General features: G+C 47.7%; 1 long non-coding RNA gene across 1 annotated transcript in view; it reads left to right on the top strand.

Annotated features, from left to right (window-relative positions):
- The first annotated feature begins 15,929 nt into the window (after nt 1-15,929).
- The window catches only part of LOC140626823 (uncharacterized), a 32,089-nt gene continuing 27,037 nt past the window's right edge, over nt 15,930-20,981 (top strand). Inside the window, exons 1-2 of the long non-coding RNA XR_012025824.1 lie at nt 15,930-16,080; nt 16,326-16,451. This is a non-coding gene — a long non-coding RNA (uncharacterized lncRNA). The remainder of the gene's footprint in view (nt 16,081-16,325; nt 16,452-20,981) is intronic.

A 20,981-nucleotide genomic window follows, 5' to 3' on the forward strand; every position in this document is an offset into this window, starting at 1 on the left:
TGCAAATCAAAGCTTAAGCTTTGAATATAGGAAGATATTCTCCTCTATAAGCAAGGACCCCAAAGGACTACTCCCTGAGGGTAAAGGGAAACCAAAGTTAAATCAACGTGGTAGCAATTTCAGAGAGTTCTCATTACTGTCTGGTTCAGGGAACTGCAATAACTTGAACTTGATTTAAGGTGGTTCTAAATCAGATCCCACAGGTGCTCGCCAAAAGCAAAACACCAAACTGAATAACACTAAGCAATAACACTTCTCTGGAGGAAGGTACTCTTATCCCTTTTATATCAAACTATTTCACCAAATTATTTTTCGAGTACGGTGAGCAGTAAACACAAAATAATTAAATATACTGAAGAATGGGCACTATGAGTAAGAAAGTACAGATACAACAGACAAGAAACCAAACTGCAAAAGCATCAGATTTGATATTTTTTAGATGCAGATTACAAAACAAGTATGATTATTGTGTTTAGATGAACAAAAGACATGCTTGAAAATATTTGCAGTTAATAAGAAACTATAACAATGGAAAAAGACCAAATCAAATTTCCAGAAATAATAAATTCAATTAATGAAAATAGAAGTTCAAAAGATACAATTGGAGAGAACTAATAAACTAGAAGATAGAAAAAATTATCCAAAATTTAGCTCAGAGGAACAAAAAGACAGAAACTATTAAAGTTAAGGTGCACCTGGTGGCTCAGTCTGTCTATAACTGCTTTCAGCTCAGGTATTGATCCTAGGGTCCTGGGACCAAGTCCTGCATCGTGTTCCCTGCAGAGTGAGGAGTCTACTTCTCCATCTCTTTCTGCTGCTCCATCTGCTCTTCTTGTGCTCTCCCCCTGTCTCATAAATAAATAAATAAATAAATAAATAAATAAATAAATAAATAAATAAAATCTTAAAAGAAAAGAATAATAAGAGCTGCAGAGGGACAGAGGGAGTAGAACCAACACATGTTTAATTGGAGTACCAGAAATACAAGTTTGCTAAACTGTCTCAGAGGCAGCATGGTAAATAGATAATAACTGATAATGCTCCAGCATTGATGAACAGCAACAATAAATCACAAATTTAAGAAGAGAAATGTGTCTAAGGCATGACAAACAGATATCCACAACCGGACACATCCTCGTGAAGTTTTAGTAAATCAACACATAAAGAAAAATATGAAAGACACACCACCCTCTTAAAATTTTTTCTCAGTATGCTGAAAGACAATAGCTGCCCAACTAAAATTCTTTTTTCAGTGAAAATACTTTTCCAGAATGAGGGTGAAATGCAGGTGCTGGCCTGTATTGGTTTCCAAGGGCCAATTATAAAATTGCTAGGAATCCCATGAGCCAGTTGACATCCTGTTGGTAGCTTGAAATCAGCCAGGGATGTTTACACCATGGAAACCAGCTGCACACACCCTTCCCAGAGCCAAGTTGGTCAGCCTCTACCAGCACACCACTGAGTTTACCTAGCAAGCCTGTCCAGAGCTGAATCGCTTCTCATTACCTTCATATTACCATCCTGGTTCCAAACACCAGATTATTGCAATAGCCTTAGAAAGACTCTTCTTGCTTCTTTGTTTGCTTCTCTTTGTTCTAGTCTCAACACAGCAGCAAGAATAATCCTGTTACTCCAATGGCTTCCAATCTCATTCAAGGTAAAAGTCAAGGGCCTGGGCACTTCAGCCTCCTCTTCCCCACTCTTCTTACCTCCCTGACCTCTAATACTACTACTCACTCCTCTTCCAGCCATTCTTGTTCCCTTTCTGTCTCTCAACCACTCCAGAACTCCCCTTGGGACTCAGGGCCTTTGTACTTGCTATTCCCTCTTTCTGGACATTCCCCCAGCAGATAAGTGCATGACTCCCTCCTCTCCTCTTGTTCAGGTCTTTATCACATTTCCTCTCCTCAGTGAGGCTGTCTCTGGTCACCCTGTCTGTAATTGCAATACCGGCACTTCTTAACTGTCTTTCCTGCTTTTTCTCCTTAGCAGTTATTATTAACACACTAAATTTTTTTTACAAATTTATCTTCATGGTATGTGTCTCCACTTAGAATAGTATAAGCTTCATGAGAGTGTTTTTGCCAAGTTGTATTCCATAACCCCCAAACGAAATCTGACATTCACATATGACCCACCCCAGGGCATGCGAATATTTTAATTCAGTTGAGGAAGGTGGGGGCTAATCCCAGCTTTACTGGCATCTTGGAGGCAAATGCGTGGGCCCGAGTCTGCAAACTGGCAGCCTGGAGTCAAGTCCAGCCCAAGAATGTGTTTTGTTTAGCCCGCTAGATATTTTAAGCTAAATTAAATGAGTTTCCAACATTAAAAAATGGGAAATCTCACATCTTAAAAAGTCCAGATTTTCAGCTTCTCTGGAAAAATCCAAAGATCTCGAAATCCTGAGGCTACATTCCCACCTGGCAGCAATCCGTGGACACTGCCCAGTCCCTACCCTGTCCCCACCCCGCTCCTAACCCGAGTTATTTTATTTTTTTAATAATAAATTTATTTTTATTGGTGTCCAATTTACCAACATACAGAATAACACCCAGTGCTCATCCCGTCAAGTGCCCCCCTCAGTGCCCGTCACCCAGTCACCCCCACCCCCCGCCCTCCTCCCCTTCCACCACCCCTAGATCGTTAACCAGAGTTAGGAGTTTTCATGTTCTGTCTCCCTTTCTGATATTTCCCACTCATTTCTTCTCCCTTCCCCTCTATTCCCTTTCACTATTATTTATATTCCCCAAATGAATGAGACCATATAATGTTTGTCCTTTTCCGATTGACTTACTTCACTCAGCATAATACCCTCCAGGTCCATCCACGTTGAAGCAAATGGTGGGTATTTGTCGTTTCTAATGGCTGAGGAATATTCCATTGTATACACAGACCACATCTTCTTTATCCATTCATCTTTCGATGGACACCGAGGCTCCTTCCACAGTGTGGCTATTGTGGACATTGCTGCTATGAACATCGGGGTGCAGGTGTCCCGGCGTTTCACTGCATCTGAATCTTTGGAGTAAATCCCCAGCAGTGCAATTGCTGGGTCGTAGGGCAGGTCTATTTTTAACTCTTTGAGGAACCTCCACACAGTCCTAACCCGATTTATTCACTCACAAGTCCAGGACCTCCTGGCTTCCAGGCTTAGGTTGGTGGCTGTCCGATAGTGAGGTTAGTAGCAAGACCTCTGAATTGGAGACAGAAGCTCTGAGTTTCAATCAATTCCTTATCTGTAAATGGAGGTAGTATCAGTACCAACTCAGAAGGTCGTTGTGAGACAACATCTGTGAATGGACTGTGTGGGTTGCTAAGCCTAGGACACTCTGAAGGGACCTGCATTTCCAACATGGCAATTCACATTAACACTTTGTAAGGAGCAGGGCAGCTGGCACATCTCTGTCCAGGCTGCTCCCATCTGAAGATCCCACCCGCATAGTCTATACATCCTCTGCCCCTCAGATGACATCTGGCTCCCATGTAGAGCAGGTGCTCAGCCTGTCCACAGACCCTCATTCAGCCCCCCTCCTGGCACATTTGGTCTACCAGGCAGTCTCAGTACTCAAGTCCTAGGGTCTGTGGTGTCCCCATTGGACAAGGCTCCACTGTATTGGGCCCTGGGTGGCCCAGCCAGCAAAGCCTGACAAGTTGATGCCAGGAGATAATCTATAGGATCCTGTGCAGCCTGGGCCCTGGGAGAGCCATATGAGGGCCACGGCTCCTGCCCACCCACAGCACCCACCAGCACTGCCACACAGAGCCCAGTGTGGTTCCTGCGGGGCTCCCAGCCGAGACCAGAAAGACAGGAGTGTGGTGAAGGAGGACACCATTCCCAGGGACCATGGTGGCTTTGGGGTGGGAACACTGCCTGTTAACTGGAAGACTTCAAGAACATGTAGGGAAGCCACAGGAATGCCAGAGGAGGGGAGATAAAGGGAGGGTAGGGATGCCAGAGCTCAGAGTTTTGGTATGCCACGTCTGTGTGGCTCAGAAGCCGGGCTTAGAGTAACCATGTGATCACTTATTAGCTGTGCCGCCTGAGGCAAATCATTTCACGTCTTTGAGCCTGGTTCCCTTCTCTGTGAAGAGGAGGTATCCATGCCTACTTTCCAGTCGTGACAATCACATGAAACTATGTGAGAATCACATCAAATTAATTAAGGAGAGATTCACAAGGTGAGCTCTTGCTGTGTGGCAGACCCTGTCCCATGCGCTCAGTGCGTGCTAACTCACCACGCCCAGCACAAACACTGTGACGTAGGTGCTATTCCCATTTCTGAGATGGAGAAACCAAGATGCAGCATGGTTAAGGAACTCGCCTATGAATTTACACTTAGTAAGTGGCAGAGTGGGATTTGAACCCAAGAAGTCTGGGTCTAGAGTTCAGGACCTTTTTAACCTCTTGCTGTATCTCTTTTTTGGAAAATGGTGCTAGGACCACCCTAATATTTACATTGCAATGTAAGGGCAAATTGTTCAGTCTGACAACTGGGCTTACTTCACTGGGAGGAAATTGTAAATGGAATGGACAGGCTGTCTAATCAATACCTTGAGCTCTGTGTGGGTGCCAGCTCCTGCTGGGAGAGAAGGACCAGCATGAGGAAGAGCCCCGGTGGTGAGCTGTGGGTGGATGCCCAAGAGAAGAGGCCCATATGCAACTTCCAGGAAGGCTTCTGAAAGAGGTGCTGGCTTGAAAAGTGGGAGAAGAATGAGGATGGGAGCCACTCAGGTGCCAAGGTTGTGTTGTGACTTGCAGTCCTGCTCGCTGACTTTTCTGTACTATTTTCTGACTCCTTCTGGCCCTTCCAGACAAATCTGGGGCTGGGAGTGTCCCATGATTCATTCTGTGGTAAGGGACAGGATTCTGGGGTCTCAAGGATTTTGTTCACTTTACAGGTAACCCTGGATGGGCACAGTGGTTTACCTCCTCTGCAAGCAGGGGCTTTGTCATGACTTTATGATATAAACTATTCTCCTGGTCACTTTCCACCCAAGAGAGCAAGTGGCAGCCAAAGGCTGGGTCTTGGGGCCAGTGGCCATGAAAATAAGGCAATGGAAACTAGAATGACATCCTCCCTCCCATGGTGTCACTCTCTGGGTATGTCCAGTGCCAAACCTTCTCATCTTTGGGAGGAGACTGGCTGAGTCTGGACTGTCCTGGAGCTTCATGGGTGGATTTCTGGAAGCCCCGTTTTGGTTCTGCCACCACATGAGAAGCTCTCTTTCCCAGAAAACAATCACATCTGTTCCTGGATCCTCTCCTTCTCTCCCCCCTAGACATGATCAGAACAGAGTGAGACACTTCTCGCCCCTGACAAAGTCATGTTTATGAAATGACTCATATTCAGATTTCTTGAGGCCAATCAGCTCTCTAGAAAGTATGATTCACTCATTCATTCATTCATTAAATATTTCGTCATCTATGAATGGGATTAATGAAGTATCTCATGGGAGAAATGATGAGGTACTGAATGGGCGAGTACACGTAAAGCCCCTAGAACAGTGCCTGGCACACAGTAAACACCGTGTCTGGGTTTGCTGATGCTATTAGGTACTGGCACTGCTCTGCATGCCCTGGTGATTAGAGGTGATCAGGACTCGATTCCGGCTCTCAGGAAGTTCACAGTCTGGCGCATCCAAGTAATAGGAACACAAAGAAGGGTCCTACAATTGTGGTTCTCCATGCTGTGTATGCCTCAGAGTCCCCTGATTCCCTGGGGGAGAAGGCAGGGCTGGAGCATCTGCATTTTATTAAAGGTGCACAGATGCAAGAGGCTGCTCTGCAGCACCATGGGTGTCATATGGAGGCAGACAATCACTTAGGAAGGGTGGATCAGCTCTGCCGGGGTCAGGCAGAGGAGGCTTCCTAGAAAAACTGCTGCTTGAAGGTTGCAGGCAAAGAGGGTAGGCAACTAACTCTCTTCCGGTAAAAGGATCGGATACGTTACATTGATGGCATCTTCTGGGAACTGTAAGAGCCTGTCAATACCATGGAACACAGGTTCAGGAGGTGCAGGGTTGGGATCAGGGGGGAACTGCTGGGAGATGAAGCCAGAGAAACAGGCAGGGGCTTAACTCTGTAGCTCAGTGGTCACTTTAGTCTTCAGGTAGAGTCTGAAAAAGCAGAAAGAGAATATGTATACACACCAAATCCTGCGTGCAATTTCTGGAGGTTCACGGGCAGTCTCGCCCACTCTAAGCCTATCCACAGCTGAAAACCACAGTCAAATATACCAAGGAATGAATATAAAGGAATTAATGAGCTCACTTTTGGACAAGTTGACTTGAGGTGTTGCAGATATTACCTCCACATGGAAATGTCTAGCAGGCAGGTGGGTAGGTGTGGGGTTTAGGTGAGAAGAGGTAGGCTGGAGACAGAGATTTGAGTCATCTGCGACCTGGTGCTAGCTGAAGCCATAGGAGTAGCTGGGGTGACCTAGAGGCAGTGAGTGGGGGAAGCAAAGCAGGAGAGGCTGGGCTCATGTGGGACTTACACACAAGAATAACCTTTACTGTTTTCACAGCATCACACTAGGTACAGCAAACCCTGATTGTAGATTATTTGCATACTAGAAAAGTCAGGGATGCTACCCTTAGAGGTAAGGACAAAACAAATGAGGAAGTGAGGAATGACAGATGTCCTGGTCAGTACTTCAAGTTTGGGTGGGATAGGCTTGTGAGGTCATTTTGCTAGAGTCCTTGCAGCTCTCTGGATGAGGGGGAAGCTCCCCTGGCAGGCTCTGGTAACCCGGGAGCACACTCATGGTCCCACAAGAGCTGCAAGTGCGTAGGGACAACTGCCTCCTTGCTCATGAGGGGTTTCTGAGAAATGCCTCATTCTAATCCAGTTGGCACATGGACTTGCTGGCGGCACCCACGTTGCCATGAAACATTCTACACATGAGTGAACTGAGGCTGACCTCAGGGTCCTCCCCCCCTCTCCCCACTTGCACCCTTCAATGTAGCTATAGGAAATGCCCTGCCAAAGGAGGCAACTTTAAACAAATTTAGCTACAGACTTAAAGGATCTCCTTTTAAAGAACAAAATTACCCAAATTGGGGACTGGAATAGACAATAGTGGACATGTGGTCACCATATTAAACGTCTGTGCTTGGGCTTTGGGCTGGGCAGGAAAACTTTTGGAAATATTAACTTATGTCCCCACATTGTTTCCTTCTCTTTTGTCTTTCCTTTCAAAGTCACAGCCTTTCCCTGTTCAAAACCGCAGGGCAGGGTTGTATCAGCAGAGCAAAATCACCCCCTGCCTGGCTTGGTCCCCTGGACTGGATGGTAGAGATTAGATTTAAAAATTCAGGAGAGGGGCACCTGGGTGGCTCAGTGGTTGAGCGTTGGCTTTTGGCTCAGGTATTGATCCTGGGGTCCTGGGATCAAGTCCTGCATCAGGCTCCCTGCAGGGAGCCTGCTTTTCTCTCTGCCTATGTCTCTGCCTCTTTCTCTGTGTCTCTTATGAATAAATAAATAAAATTTTAAAAATTTGGGAGATAACTATTCCCCTCCCCTTGTCTAGTGTGACACTTGCTAAAATTCAGCAGTACGGCGTTGGGGGAGGGGGACAGAGCATAGGCATGGATGAGTTTTGGAGAAAATGGCCTGACACCTGTTTCTTTAGTCAGGATGAAGCCCCAGAGATGGGGCAACACCAGGGAGATAAAAGGGATCTATAAACAAGGGTCTGAACCTTATAGACTGGGATAGCTCCAGGCAGCAAAGAGCTCAGGGAAGACAGGCTGCATGGGATATCTAGGCAGGGGAAGGCCTTATGAAATTTTTATTATGTTCCACATGGGGTTGGGCTTCAGAGTCATCACCGAGTGGCAGAGAAGTAACAGAAAGAGTCATCAATCTGAAGGGATCACAGAGCAGGGAAAAAGGGCTTCTACCCATAATCTGAAAGATCCACTAATCGAGACTGGCTGGGGTGGTGGGGTCCCCATGGGGCTTCTACAAATAAGGACATGGCCTACTCCATTGGCTGCCATTCAGGGAAAGCATTCGGCTCCTAAGGATTCTGCTAGCCCAACTGAAGGAAAAGTCAAAATAGAAATTAAAGGAAACAAGGGAGTCACACTTCTCACACTCATGACCTCATGAAAAATTCATAAAATTTAAATCATATTTACATACAGATTTTTCATATTTACATACATATTTGCATATTCACATACAATTAACAAATTGCCTTTAAAAAAACTGAGACTTTCTGGGAAGATGTAAGGCAAGTGATCACTGTGCTATAAATCCGAATCTTTAGATGACTAAAAAAATATTTTTAACTTTAGGATGGTTGACACACAATGTTACATTAATTTCAGGTGTAAAACACAGTGATTCAACTTTATACGTTATATATGCTCACCACAGATGTAGCCATTTAGGTACTTTTTAAAGGAAGGAAAAATTATTCCAATGCCTCTTAGAGAGAGAAAAAGAGAGAGAAAGAGGGTCTTTGTAGTGCTAGCAGCCACTTTCCAAACATTTCACTGAAAAAAAAAAAAAAAAAACCTCTTGAATCTAGTCATTCATTCATCTTAGGCAAATACGGAAAAATTGGAAGAATTAGCAATGAACAGTGAAGTTACCAGAGCAGGGGCTGGAGATGGAAAAGGTTTTGCAATTTCATAGCCGTTGCCACCTCGGGTGGTGTAATGGGTCATGAACACAGTGTGTTTGGGTGCCTGCTGGTGGGGGTGGCCCAAAGGAGAGTCCAGACACAGGCTCCTTTGACCTTTTATGTCTTTAATGTCTCAGCCGCCTTGATGTCTGGAACAGCTGTCTCACTCGTTCCTGTGGAGGGTGTCCTGACGAGTCCTACACTCCCCCTCCACCCACACCAATCTGTGAGGTGGAACCATGGAACCTTGTGCCTTCAGTGGCTTCCCACTGGGATGGGCTGCAAACATGGGCTTGGAAAAGATTTTTGCTGAGAAGGGAGAGTGGGCTTTGAAGGGCAGCCGGGGGAGAGGGATTTAGGTTAGATGTCACAGAGTATTTCCAGATCACCTAGACCAAAAAGCATGGGTTCATGACAGCCCTTCCCCCAGGGAAATTGAGGTGGTGGGAGTCGGGCCAGATTGCCTGAAAGCAGGGGGTGACTCTGTCACTTAATGCCATCATTCAGTTTTGCTTTTTTTTTAACAAGGGCTTCCACTTTTATTTTTATTTTATTTTAGAGACAGACAGTGAGTGTGCATAAGCACATGTTGGGAGTGGGGTGTAGGTGGGTGGGGGAGGGGCAAAAAGAGAGGGAGCAAGAGAGAATCCTAAGCAAGCTTCATGATCAGCACAGAGCCTGACTCAGTGCTCGATCTCACGACCCTGAGATCATGACCTGAGCTGAAACCAAGAGTCCGATATTTAACCAACTGAGCCATCCGGGTGCCCCTAAGATCTTCCACTTTTAAATATGCCCACAGACACACACAAGCAACAGTTTACTCCCCAAGTCTCTAAATAGTGCCTCCGTCCTCCAACTGGGCTTTTCTCCCTCAGTCTTGCCTTGAAGAATTTTTCTGTACCCTGGAGACTCTGGAGACCGAAGCTGGAAGGACGTCACTAGAGAAACAGAACAGAGAGGATAGCAGTCCACCCCCTGGCCCCAGAGTCTCTTGTCGAATTCAGGACTATTTCTGAATTCATTAGCCCATCCCTCTGACCTTGCCCATAGTGGGAATGAGAACAGAAATGCCTTAGGTCAAGGCCGGTCACCTCTGTCTCTCAATCTCCCAGCATTTTGTCTTCTAGATAAAGACCCAGGGATGAAGTCAGTTGTGTAATGAGTTATTCAGAGCTAACCAAGCAATGAGAGTCTTAACATATTTCCAGCACTTTATGCCAGGGCCTTGATGTGGTCTGTCTTATTTAATTCCTCCAGCAGCCCTGGGAAGAGGAGACATTTATCAGCTTCATTTTCAGTAAAGAAAGCCAAGGGGCACCTGGGTGGTTCAGGCCGTAGAGCATCTGGCTCTTGTTTTCGGCTCAGGTCTCAGAGTCGTGGGATTAAGCCCCACATAGGGTTCCATGCTTGGTACAGCATCTGCTTTAAATTCTTTCTCCCTCTCCCTCTGGCCCACTCCACTTATGTGCTCCCCATCTCCTTGTCTCTCTAAAATAAATAAATAAATCTTAAGAAAGAAGAAAGAAAAGAAAGAAGAAAGAAAGAAAGAAAGAAAGAAAGAAAGAAAGAAAGAAAGAAAGAAAGAAAGAAGCAAGCCAGCTAGCCAAGGTTTACAGAGGCTAAGTAACTCACCTCAGCCTGCATGGCCATTAAGAGACAGGTTGGGGTTTGAACTCAGGTCCCTCTGACTCCAGAGCCCAGGATCTTAACTCCTAGATGCTACCATTTCCTACAAAGGATGTGGAGGGATGCATGACATATAGAAAGCTGGGAGATAAGTAGACTAGTGCATGAAAAGACAGGAGGTAGAAAATCTATTTTAAAACTATAGATGGAGGGGACTTGAATGGTTCAGCAGTTGAGCATCTGCCTTTGGCTCAGGACGTGATCCCAGGGTCCTGGGATTGAGTCCTGCATGGGGCTCCCCACAGGGAGCCTGCTTCTCCCTCTGCCTATATCCTATATCTCTCTGCCTGTCTGTGTCTCTCATGGATAAATAAATAAAATCTTAAAAACAAACAAACAAAAAAGCAACTATAGATGGCATCTTTGGGGCAAGGTTGAAAATTCCATTGCTGAAAACAGTGACCCTGGGGCACCTGGGTGCTCAGTGGGTTAAGTGCCTGCCTTCAGCTCAGGTCACGATCCCAGGGTCCTGGGATGGAGTCCCACATCAGGTTCCCTGCTCAGTGAGGAGTCTGCTTCTTCCTCTCCCTTGGTTCTGCCCCCTGCTTGGGATTTCTCTATCTCTCTCTTAGATGAGAAAATCTTTAGAAAAAAAGAAAATAGTGTCTCTGTTCCTTTGTTTGGCAAATACAGACATGGAGGCCACAGCTACAAAAAGTTTGTACCTAACAGAAGTGAGAATAAATCTGTTGGAAGGTTTGGAATGCACCAACAACTTCCTCCGAATACAGGTTTCCTCCACTATTGGGAAGTAGACCCTTGCTAGAAAAATGTTTTTGTAAGCAGAAATGGCATAAAGCAAAGAAACGCTTACCATTAATTTACATGGAAAAAATTTTGAGTGTTTCCAGACCCCAAAATAACCTCTCTTAGGCTTTTCTGATACCTCAGGACTCATCTTGCTAACAGATGCACGATACAAATGGAAATAAAGCACAGATGCTTGTAGACACAGTTCAGAGCCTGGCAGCTGGAGGCTGAGGTGCTGAGTATAGTTCGGGGGGAGGAGTTAGGCAGGGGCATGCTGCCTCTGGGAAGGCTCCTGGCAAAACCAACACTGCACCTTATTTCTGCTTGTTACCTTTATTCATAAAAGCGAAGAATCCTCGCATAATTTCACTCAGCAAAAACAGGTACTAATTTAGGTCTTTCACCAAAGTAGCTCACAGGGAACTTTTGAAAAGCAGGAAATGTGTAAAGGCAGAGCGTGCTCCTTCTCCCTGTCCTAGCTCAACTCCAGGCCTTCTGTTGAACCACATTCCCCACCCCATCCAACCCCACCAAACTTCAAGCCTAACTCATTGACTTCCAGGGAAATGGCAGGGTGGGACAGAGGATGACAGCTCCAAAGGAAGCTGCCAAGCCTGCCCTGCCTCCAGAAGCCAATGGAAGGCATGATACAGAGAGGAGGAGGGCCAAGCTATTACTGGGTGGGAAGCTGGATTCTCTGTCCAGACCATCTGTGGGTACCTGTCCAAAGTTTTGTTGCTGGGACCTTCCTGAAGACTCTGAGGGACTGGGGTGGGGGTGTATGTGGGAGGTGGTCAGTAGCTCTTTGAGGGGTAGAAATTTGGGGTGAAAGATTGAGCAAGGGTAACCAGCTGCCTAGGAGACACGCCTGGCTTAAGACGGGGGCTGGATGCTGGGCTTCCAAAGAGTGTTGAGAGACCTGGCAGGAAGCTGCAAGCTTTCTTATTACAAGCTTCGAAAATTCCAGAACATTGCTTCTGCTGTATTCTATTGGTCAAGCAAGCTACTAAGGCCAACCCAGATCTTAAAGGAGGATTAGGCATCTTTAATCTACCACACATCCCCATCTGCCAGAAAGCATAAGTGAGGCCCATAGTGGTACCTGACTGCTTCTAGATCATGCCATTATAGTATCAATTAGATAGTATATTCATTTTGTATTGCTGCTGTATAAATTATCATTAACTTAGTGGCTTATGACAACACATTTCTTCTCATAGTTTGAGAAGTCGGAAGTCTGCAATGGGTCTTATCAGTAAAAATCAAAGTTTCAGTAGACCATGTTTCTTTTGAAGCCTCTGAAGGAGAGAATTAGTTTTCTTGCCTTTGGCAACTTCTAGAGGCTGCCTGCACTCCTTGGCCCGGCCCTTCATCCTCCAACCTCTATTCTACCACCACACCTCCCCTCTGACTTTGACCCTTGTGATTAGACAGCACCCATATGGATAATGCTGAATAGTTACTCCATCTCAAGATCTTTTTCTTTCTATTGCGAAAAAATTTATATTTAGATTTAGTCAGCTGAATTCAGTTTAGATGATCTCTCTCTCTCTCTCTTATTTAGAGAGGGAGAGAGGAAGGGGAAGGGCAGAGGGACAGAAAGAATCTTTTTTTTTTTTAAAGATTTATTTATTTATGATAGACCTAGAGAGAGAGAGAGAGAGAGAGGCAGAGACACAGGAGGAGGGAGAAGCAGGCTCCATGCTGGGAGCCCGATGCAGGAATCCAGCCCGGGACTCTTGGATCACACCCTGGGCCAAAGGCAGGCGCTAAACCGCTGAGCCACCCAGGGATTCCGAGAGAAAGAATCTTAAGCAGGCTCCATCCCTAGCACGGAGCCCTAGGTGGGGCTTGATCTGACAACCCTAAGAACATGATCTGGGCTGAAATCAAGAGTCAGATGCTTAACCAACAACAACCAGGTGCCCCAAGATGATCCCAATTTTGTTGGCAACATCCAAAGTGTCATAGTCAAGAGCCAGTCGGACATATGCCTTCTTCTCTCCATCAGGCCTGATCAGGGTGCTGACCTTGGTCGTGTCGATGTCACAGAGCTTCTTCATAGCCTGTTTGATCTGGTGCTTGTTGGTCCATCTCAAGACCCTTAATCCTATCTGTACAGGCCCTTCTACCATGTAAGGTAACATATTCACAGGTTCTGGGAATTAGGATGTGGATATTGAGGGGCTTTTATTCCATCTACTATAGATACCAAGTTTGACCTAGAACAGAGGCTCCTAGCTCATGAGGTGTTTTCCATGACAATAAGAGGATAGTGCTATATGAGTCATGTATTGCTTCAAAAATGCAGCATAACTGATCAACCCCCAAACCTGAGGCCTTAAAGCTAGATATGTTCATTTAGCTCACAAGCCTGTGGGTGATGGGTGGTTCTTCTCATCTTCCCTGCTCACATGTTTCTATGTTGGTGCTCATCAGCTGGGGAAACTGAGGCAAATCGGCTCCTTTCTGCATGTCTCATATCCCCCAGTGGGCCAACCCAGCTTATTTTCCTGCCAAAGGTCAAAGTGTAGGAACCCCAGGAGAAACATGTGAGTGCATTTAAAGGCTGACCCCCATCTGCTAACAGCCTATCAGTCAGGGCAAGTCATATTGTTGGGGCCAGAGTCAGGGTAGGGAAGACATGCTAAGACCTCATGGCAAAGAGGTAGAAAGCTAGAAGGGTGAAGAATTAGGACTCTGAATGTATTTTCCTCTTTATATCAGGCCCCCTGTGATGTCAGTATTTCAGTTTCAGGTGCCAATGGGTGCTGAACTCACCACTGAGCGTTTGCTATGGGCTTGCAAGGGCTGGCAATGTTGCAACTCTGTCTTCTTCAAAGGTTGCCAGGCCTGTTTATTTATCCCATCCCTTGAGCTCTTCTTACACTGTGGCTGAACTCCTTCCACTGAGATGTAGGGTTTAATGATCCCCTTGCCTCAGTGGGAGCCTGGGATTGCTCTGACCAATAGAACACAGCAGAAGTGGTATGATGTGACTTCCAAAGGTTAGGTTATAAAACAGGATTCAGCTTCTGCCTATCTCTGTCTCTCTGTTTCAAGATGGTTTTCCTTTGGAGCCCAACAACCATGTTGTAGGGAAGCCCAAGCCACATGGAGGGTTCGTTGGGAAACAACTAAGATCTTCCACCAACAGTCAGCACCTACTTGGCAGCCGCGTAAATAGGTCACCTTTGGAAGTGGATCCTTCAGTCCCAGTCAAACCTTTTGATCAAACTGCTTGAGAACTGAGCCAGAACTTCCCAGCCAAGCCACACCCAGATTCCTGATCCACAGAAACAATGAGAAATAATAAATGATGACTGTCACTAATATTTGAGATGTTTTGTTATGCAGCATTAGCTAACTAGTATGCACCTGTTCTTGAGGCTTAACACAAAATGAAAGTAAATATAGTCTGGGACCTTGAGGAACCTATAATCCCTAGGTAACCAAGTAGACATTAATGGAATCAATAGGAATATATGTGTTATTCTGTTTGGGCTTCGATAACAGAATACCATAGATGAGGTGGCTCATGAAGAACAGAAATGTATTTCTCAAAGTTCTGGAGGCTGGGAAGTCCAACATCAAGTTACCAGAAGTTTTGGTGTCAGGAACCCACTTCCTGACTCATAGACAGCCCTCTTCTCTCTATGTCCTCACATGGCAGGAGGGGCAAGTCTGGTCCCTGGGGTTTCTTTCATAAATCTGTTCATGAGGACAGTATAAAGTGTTGGTTTACCTGTCAGAGGCCCCACATCCAAATAGCATCATGTTGGTGAGGATTTCAACATATGACTTTTAGGGTAACACAAACATTCAATCCATAGCAATAGTGGAAGTATTTAATATAATCAGGGTATATGATGTTTGCTAAGAGGGAGGATGGGTCAGTGATCTGGTGACCATATTTTCCCAGCTCCAAATTGGGACAATTGACTAATGATAGCTCATTGTAGCTTGGGTTGGGAACAGAATATCTATATCAGGACTGATGGAAATAGTTTGGTATGACCACTTTGTCCGGAAATTGTTCTGCCCTGGTGGGACCTGGCATGATTTGGAAGGGCTATCTGTGGTGTCAGCTCCTGTGCAGGGGAATAAATGATCACCGCATGAATGTTTCCAGACCTTGCCTTCTCTCCTGCCTAGGAAAGATGGGCTTTACCCAGTCACCTACTTCCCAACCCTCTCTCCAGAGTCTCTGGCTTTGCCAGACTCTGTACTATGGGCTTTTGTGCTGCAGAATCAGGAGGAGAGGAGAGAGAAGAGGGATGAGAAAGGGTGTGTGTGGCTATAGCTGGAAGAGGAGCTTGGGAAGTAGGAATTTGGAAGAGAAGAGGTAGGGGATCTGATTTGGTATGTAGAGAAATAAAAGAGAGAGGTAAAACAGGATTTTAAGAGGGATAGTACTGATCCACTGCATCCTCTTCATAGTATTTGAGAATTTGCACAAACAGCTTGAGTTATTTTGAAACATGTATTGGTTGCCAGACTGAGTTGATTTGATGGCAACTGCCACGAGAATGGGCCATGTGGGTGATGGCTAAGTGTTGCACTGTGATTTCAGAGCGGAGAGGAATGGGGTGTGGTTAGTTCTATGGGTAGGAGGCAGTTGGGTCAGTGGCTGTGAGGGGAAGAGGCTGGAAGCCAAGGAAATGTTTGTTCCAGTGTGACTTATGACCTGGAGAATTTGGGCTGCCCTGGGTCCAGCTGTGTCCAGATGTGTGAGCAGAACTCAGACTCAGGGCTTTTACAGCCTGTTTGTGGCGTCACTGCCCACTCTGGCAGGAGCCACCCCCACCCCTGGGAGGGAGTGGTTTGGCCAGAGCTGCCCAACCTCTCCCAAAGGAGGGAGGGAGGGACCTGGGGCAGGAGGGAGAGGTGAAACTTTGCTGGGCCCCCATGAGGAACTCAGAAGTAAAGACAGGGAGGAAAAAGCCCTCTGGAGGGTGAGGAGGTGTCCATAAAGACCTGCCTCAGGTTTCTGGAATTTCCCAAGGTATTGTGAATTTTCCAGGGTCAAGGGCCCGTTCCTATTTGTTTGTTCCTCAGAACTAGCATGATGCCTGACAGGTTATAATTGCTCAGTAAACAGTGTTGGAGGGTTAGAGAGAGAGAAGGAAGGAGGGAGGAGGACAGGAGGGAAGAGGGGGAGGGGGGAAGGGGCAGGGAGGGAAGGGGCAAAGCCAGAGATTCTGGTTTCAGTGCTAAGTTTCTTAAGTCCTCTTGTTCTCTCTGATCCAGCCATGCCTCCTCTCTCAGGTGAGCACTCGGCTGTTAGGAACCCACTTGGGATCCAACAGAGCTGGATTCGAATCCACACTCTACCACGTTACCCATGGGACCATAAGCAGATGACTGATGACTTGTGTAAGTTTCAGGCTCCTGTGAAAGAAGTCGGGGCTTTGCAGCAAGGGGGGGCAAAGGAAATAAGGGTATCCAAGCCCCTGGCACCACCCCAGCTCAGGGGTCTCCCTTCCTTCTGGTGAGTAAACACAGCCCTTGTCCACATCTGGCAGCCATCTGACTGTTCCTTACACTCTGACATCTGCAAGCTGCCCTCCCGCTCTCTCCTCCTTATCTCTGGCTCCGAGTCCTCTTGACATCTTCCAGGCTCGGTTACTGCTCCCTGGCCCCTTTTCCTGTAGTGTTTCTCTAGCTCTGCTTTGCTCCCGTGGTAGAACTCTGCCAATGACCCTCCAGGAAGCTCGGGCCTGGGACATGACAGGCCAACAGAGCACCCCAAGATGAGCCCTCAGGATAGGACTGTTCCCTTGGTGCCTTCAGAGGGTTACCTCTCATCTTCTTCTAGCAACTTAGCACAGTTTACTATGGGGGGGGGGATAAAATTAAAATTTAAAAAACAAAACAAAACAAGATGCTCCTACATTCCAGAGCATTCCAGGGCTGTGTCTCAGACCCAGGTCAACTCCATCCTCATCCAGCTTTCCACTGCACCCTTACATCCCCAGGCTCAATGGCCTCTGAGTTGCCATCCCTTCTGACTCTGCCCTCCTGTGCTGCCTAGAGAGACAGTCAGCTGCAGGCAGAAGCCTTGTTTTCACTCCCATCGCCCCCGCCCTAAAGACGGGAGGATTACACAGGGCGCCCCAGCCCCCATGTGGGCTTTTAGATTCAGTAGGTTTCTGTCTCTAAGATGAGCTGGAATACGCCCACCAGCAGAGAGCAGATCTGTGCCTGATTTGAAGGACAACACCAGGTCTGGGGTCCGGTGAAATTCTGACAATCCAGGTAAAAGGTTGGTGGTCATGGTGGAGAGACTTCAGGGGCCATGCCCTAGGCTGACCCCTATGCCAGGGCAGGAACAGCAGCACGCAGTGGGCAGTGGCACACAGGTTTCCGAGCCTTCTCCGTCAGTGGGACACAGAACCTCAGGAGAGAGTGAGATCAGGGCCTGCTTTCTGTCCACCATGGGGCACCAGTGCACCATCAGGAGGGCCCAGGGGCTGCCAGTGTGGCTCTGTCCAGGGTGAGCAGCGAGTGGCTTGGGGAGGAGCCGCTGCAAGATGCCCTGGCAAACCCTTGTCACATTCCAAAACGCAGAGGACCAAGAACCCCCGCTTGGCCTGAGGCATCTCGGGCTGGCATCCCGCCCAGTCACTTCCTGCCCTTAGTCCCTCCTTTCTCTGCTTTCTTTCTGCATCCTGGGGCCAAAGGTTGAACTGGAGCTTCCATCTTTCTTCCTTGCAGAGGAGCTGTGCTGTAGCTGGGGAGACTAGGGAAAGGGGTGGGTGTCAGCTAGAACTTTCCACCTTGTTTAATGGAAAGCCAGACACCTCTAAAATAGGGACTGAGCACTCCCAAGTGCCTATCCCTGAGCCAACCAGCCCCAGAATAAAGACATGAAGAAGCCTGATCTCTGCCTGCAAGAACTGTCAGTCTAGAGGGAGGGCCCTTACGGAAGGGCCCTTAAAAGCCTCGTGGGCTGGGCACCTCAGAAAGATGGACACAGGAGCTGTCATGGAGGCTTCCAACCGCTGTACTCCACAGGCTGCACAACACTGGGAACCAGAGCAGCTTGTTCTTGGCCAGAGCCTAGCACAGAGCCGGGCCCACTGGAGGAGCTTAGTGCACATTGCATCGTGGAATAAATGAATGAATGAAATGAACCAATGAAATGAGGTGGTCTAAGAAGGCTTCCTAGAGGACAGGGAATCTAAATAGTGCCAGTGGGGGTGGGCAGGATCGGACCAGGCCAAGCAGAAGGGAATTTATCCTAGGTAGCCTTGTAAAGAAAGGCAGGAACAGGGACAGTCCACAGAAGGGTGGTTCTGGACAAGGGCAGGAGGAACAGCTGCTCCGTTACCCTCAGGATAAAGTGCAGTGTCCCTCCCAAGCCCCTCTGCTGGCTTTGCTAGCCACTTTGGTACTGTCTCTGACCTCTGTCTCTGGCTGGTGTCTCTGTCTCTCCCTTCCAGCTGCAGTCCATGGAGCAAGCCTCTTGCTCTCTCTCCTCCAGGCCTGAATCTTTCTCATGCCCCCTGGCAGGAAGACTCTCACCCTGCTCCTCCTCCTCCCCGCCAGAGGCCTCCCTTCCCAAGTCAGATCAGCCAGCCCTCCTAGTGTGGCCATGCGCTTGCCCCATGCTCACACTTAACACAGACCCCCGCCCATGATCAAGTTGCCAAATCCCCCTGGAGACCGCCAGCTAAGGTCAGAGACAACTGACTAGGACTTCAGCAACACAGACTTCCCTGTCTGAGGAGCTGGTAGCCAGGGACCCCATGTGCCGCCGTCCTAACAGGCACTGTGTGTCCCAGATACTCCCAACCTTGACTCACGTGGATCTTCCCTTCTCATCTCTAAATGGCAGAGGCTGGGCTGAAGTAGCCTTGGCTTTCAAAGCTTTCCTATAAAGCAATAACGATTTCTGATCACTCCTGGCAAACAGCCTTTGTGGCGGTGGATTTCTCATTAGCCTGTAAGCTCCTCGGAGCTGGAGGTCAAGGCTCTCTCTCCCTTTAAGTGTCACTCCAGACACACAGTAGGCTTAATAAATAATTGGCTATTTATTTGGTTAATTAACTGATCGCACCCTCTGAAAGAAGCTATCATCAAAATTTCCAAGCTCGGTTCTCAATTTTGAATGGGCTATAGGCAGGGTACCCATACCTAGAGTGTATGCACAGAATAGAACATACTACCACAAGTGGGAATAAGAAAGCTATTCCTGGGGCACCTGGGTGGTTCAGTCAGTTAAGTGTCTGACTCTTGTTTCAGCTCAGGTCATGATCTCATGGGGCGTGGGAACAAGTCCTGTGTCAGGCTCTGCACTCAGTGGGGAGTCTGCTTGAGGTTCTCCCTCTCCCTCTCCCTCTGTCCCTCCTCCCTCCAAAATAAATAAATAAATCTTAAAAAGAAAAAAAAGGAAAGCTATGGCATTCAATGGGACGCAGGTTCCCAACAGAATAAGCTTAGCTTTGGAGAAGGTTTTAGAGAGCACCTAGGCCAAGCCCTCACCTTATATGACTGGAAACTGAGATTAGAGTATGAAAATTATTTGTCCAAGGTCACAAGGCATCTTGCACCTTTTGCACATCAGATCCGCATGTGAGACCTTGGTCCTTGAGGAGCAGTGGTCTCTTCACTATAGCGGGCTGCCTTCTTCAACTACCACTAAGCCTCCTCCTGCTGCCTTTTCCAAATGTAGCCTGGTAGAAGGATCATGGGCATTGGTGAGCTGCTGTTTGGCCTTGTACGGCTCTCTAACTACTCTCCTGCAGAAGAGAGATCAGGCACCTGTCCAGAGGCCAGCATGTGAATTCTCAGTGAGATGATGTTGGCAGATCCAGTGGCCCTCAGTCAACATCGACTCTGTCTTCTTTCTCCCAGTTATTAGGAATTGTTCTTGCTTCTCTGCCCTTTCCCTGGTCCAAGAAAATCATGGAATACTTAGACGGGCTTCTGGGGATCTTGTGTGCCACTCTCTAAAACAGCCCGTCCACCCCCGAGCTCCTGAGGAAGGCATCTCACCGTGGAACTCATGGCAGCAGATGCAGGCAGGTGGGACTCCCCTGTGCCTGGGATCTAACCCGACACTTCTTGCTGCAGTTTAGGGATGAAGCCATCTTCCTTAGTTTGCACTCCAGAAGGAAGCAAAAAGCTCCTTTTTCCTTCCTCCTTCCTTTTCCTATTCTGTGTGTGTATTCTTCTTTCCGTGTCCTAATTTATCCTCCTTTTCCCCTCCTGTTCCCCCAGGGCTACAGGAGCTACCCCCACCACCTTCTCTGGCCTCCCTAGCCCTGTCCTTTGTCTTTAGATGGCCCCACATGACGTGTCCCATGCACAGCCCCCATCTGCAACATCCCACCCGGACCCAGGCATCTCGGCCACCCTCGGTGCCTGCTTCTGGCAGAGCTTATCTCTGTCCTCACACACAGCTCCTGTGGCAGGCGGTGTGGGCAGAGGGACACAGAACGACTCAGGTGAGTCTGCAGATGGAGTCACCCCAGCCCCCTCACCCAGCTGCCTGCTCCAGGAGAAGTGGAATCAAGGCCACCCTCTCGACGCCTAGGGCCTCTGTGCATTGCACAAGACGGGTGCTACTACCTTGCCTTGCCCAGGCCTTCTCCCTGGGCTGCACTGGCCACTTTGCCAGAAAATTCCAGGGCAGGCCAAGGCAATCTGCCTGGAAAACAAACCCTATGCCGAGCCACCACAGGATGGGCCAAGGCGTTTTGGTTTAATCCCAAAACTCTGACACAGACAAAACCTCATAAATCAGGGGGGAATTTTTGGTTGCTCTTTTAGAGCAGCCCGTCTTCTCTTGTGCTGGATGCCTCCCTGCTCCCTTTATCCTCCCCCTCTCCGCTCCCCTTCCTGGAGGTTGGGAGGGCAGGCAGAAGGGCCAGCAGGGAAGAGATGGGGTGATTTAGCAGG

The sequence above is a fragment of the Canis lupus genome, chromosome 38, assembly GCF_048164855.1.
Source record: "Canis lupus baileyi chromosome 38, mCanLup2.hap1, whole genome shotgun sequence".
Taxonomy (NCBI): domain Eukaryota; kingdom Metazoa; phylum Chordata; class Mammalia; order Carnivora; family Canidae; genus Canis; species Canis lupus.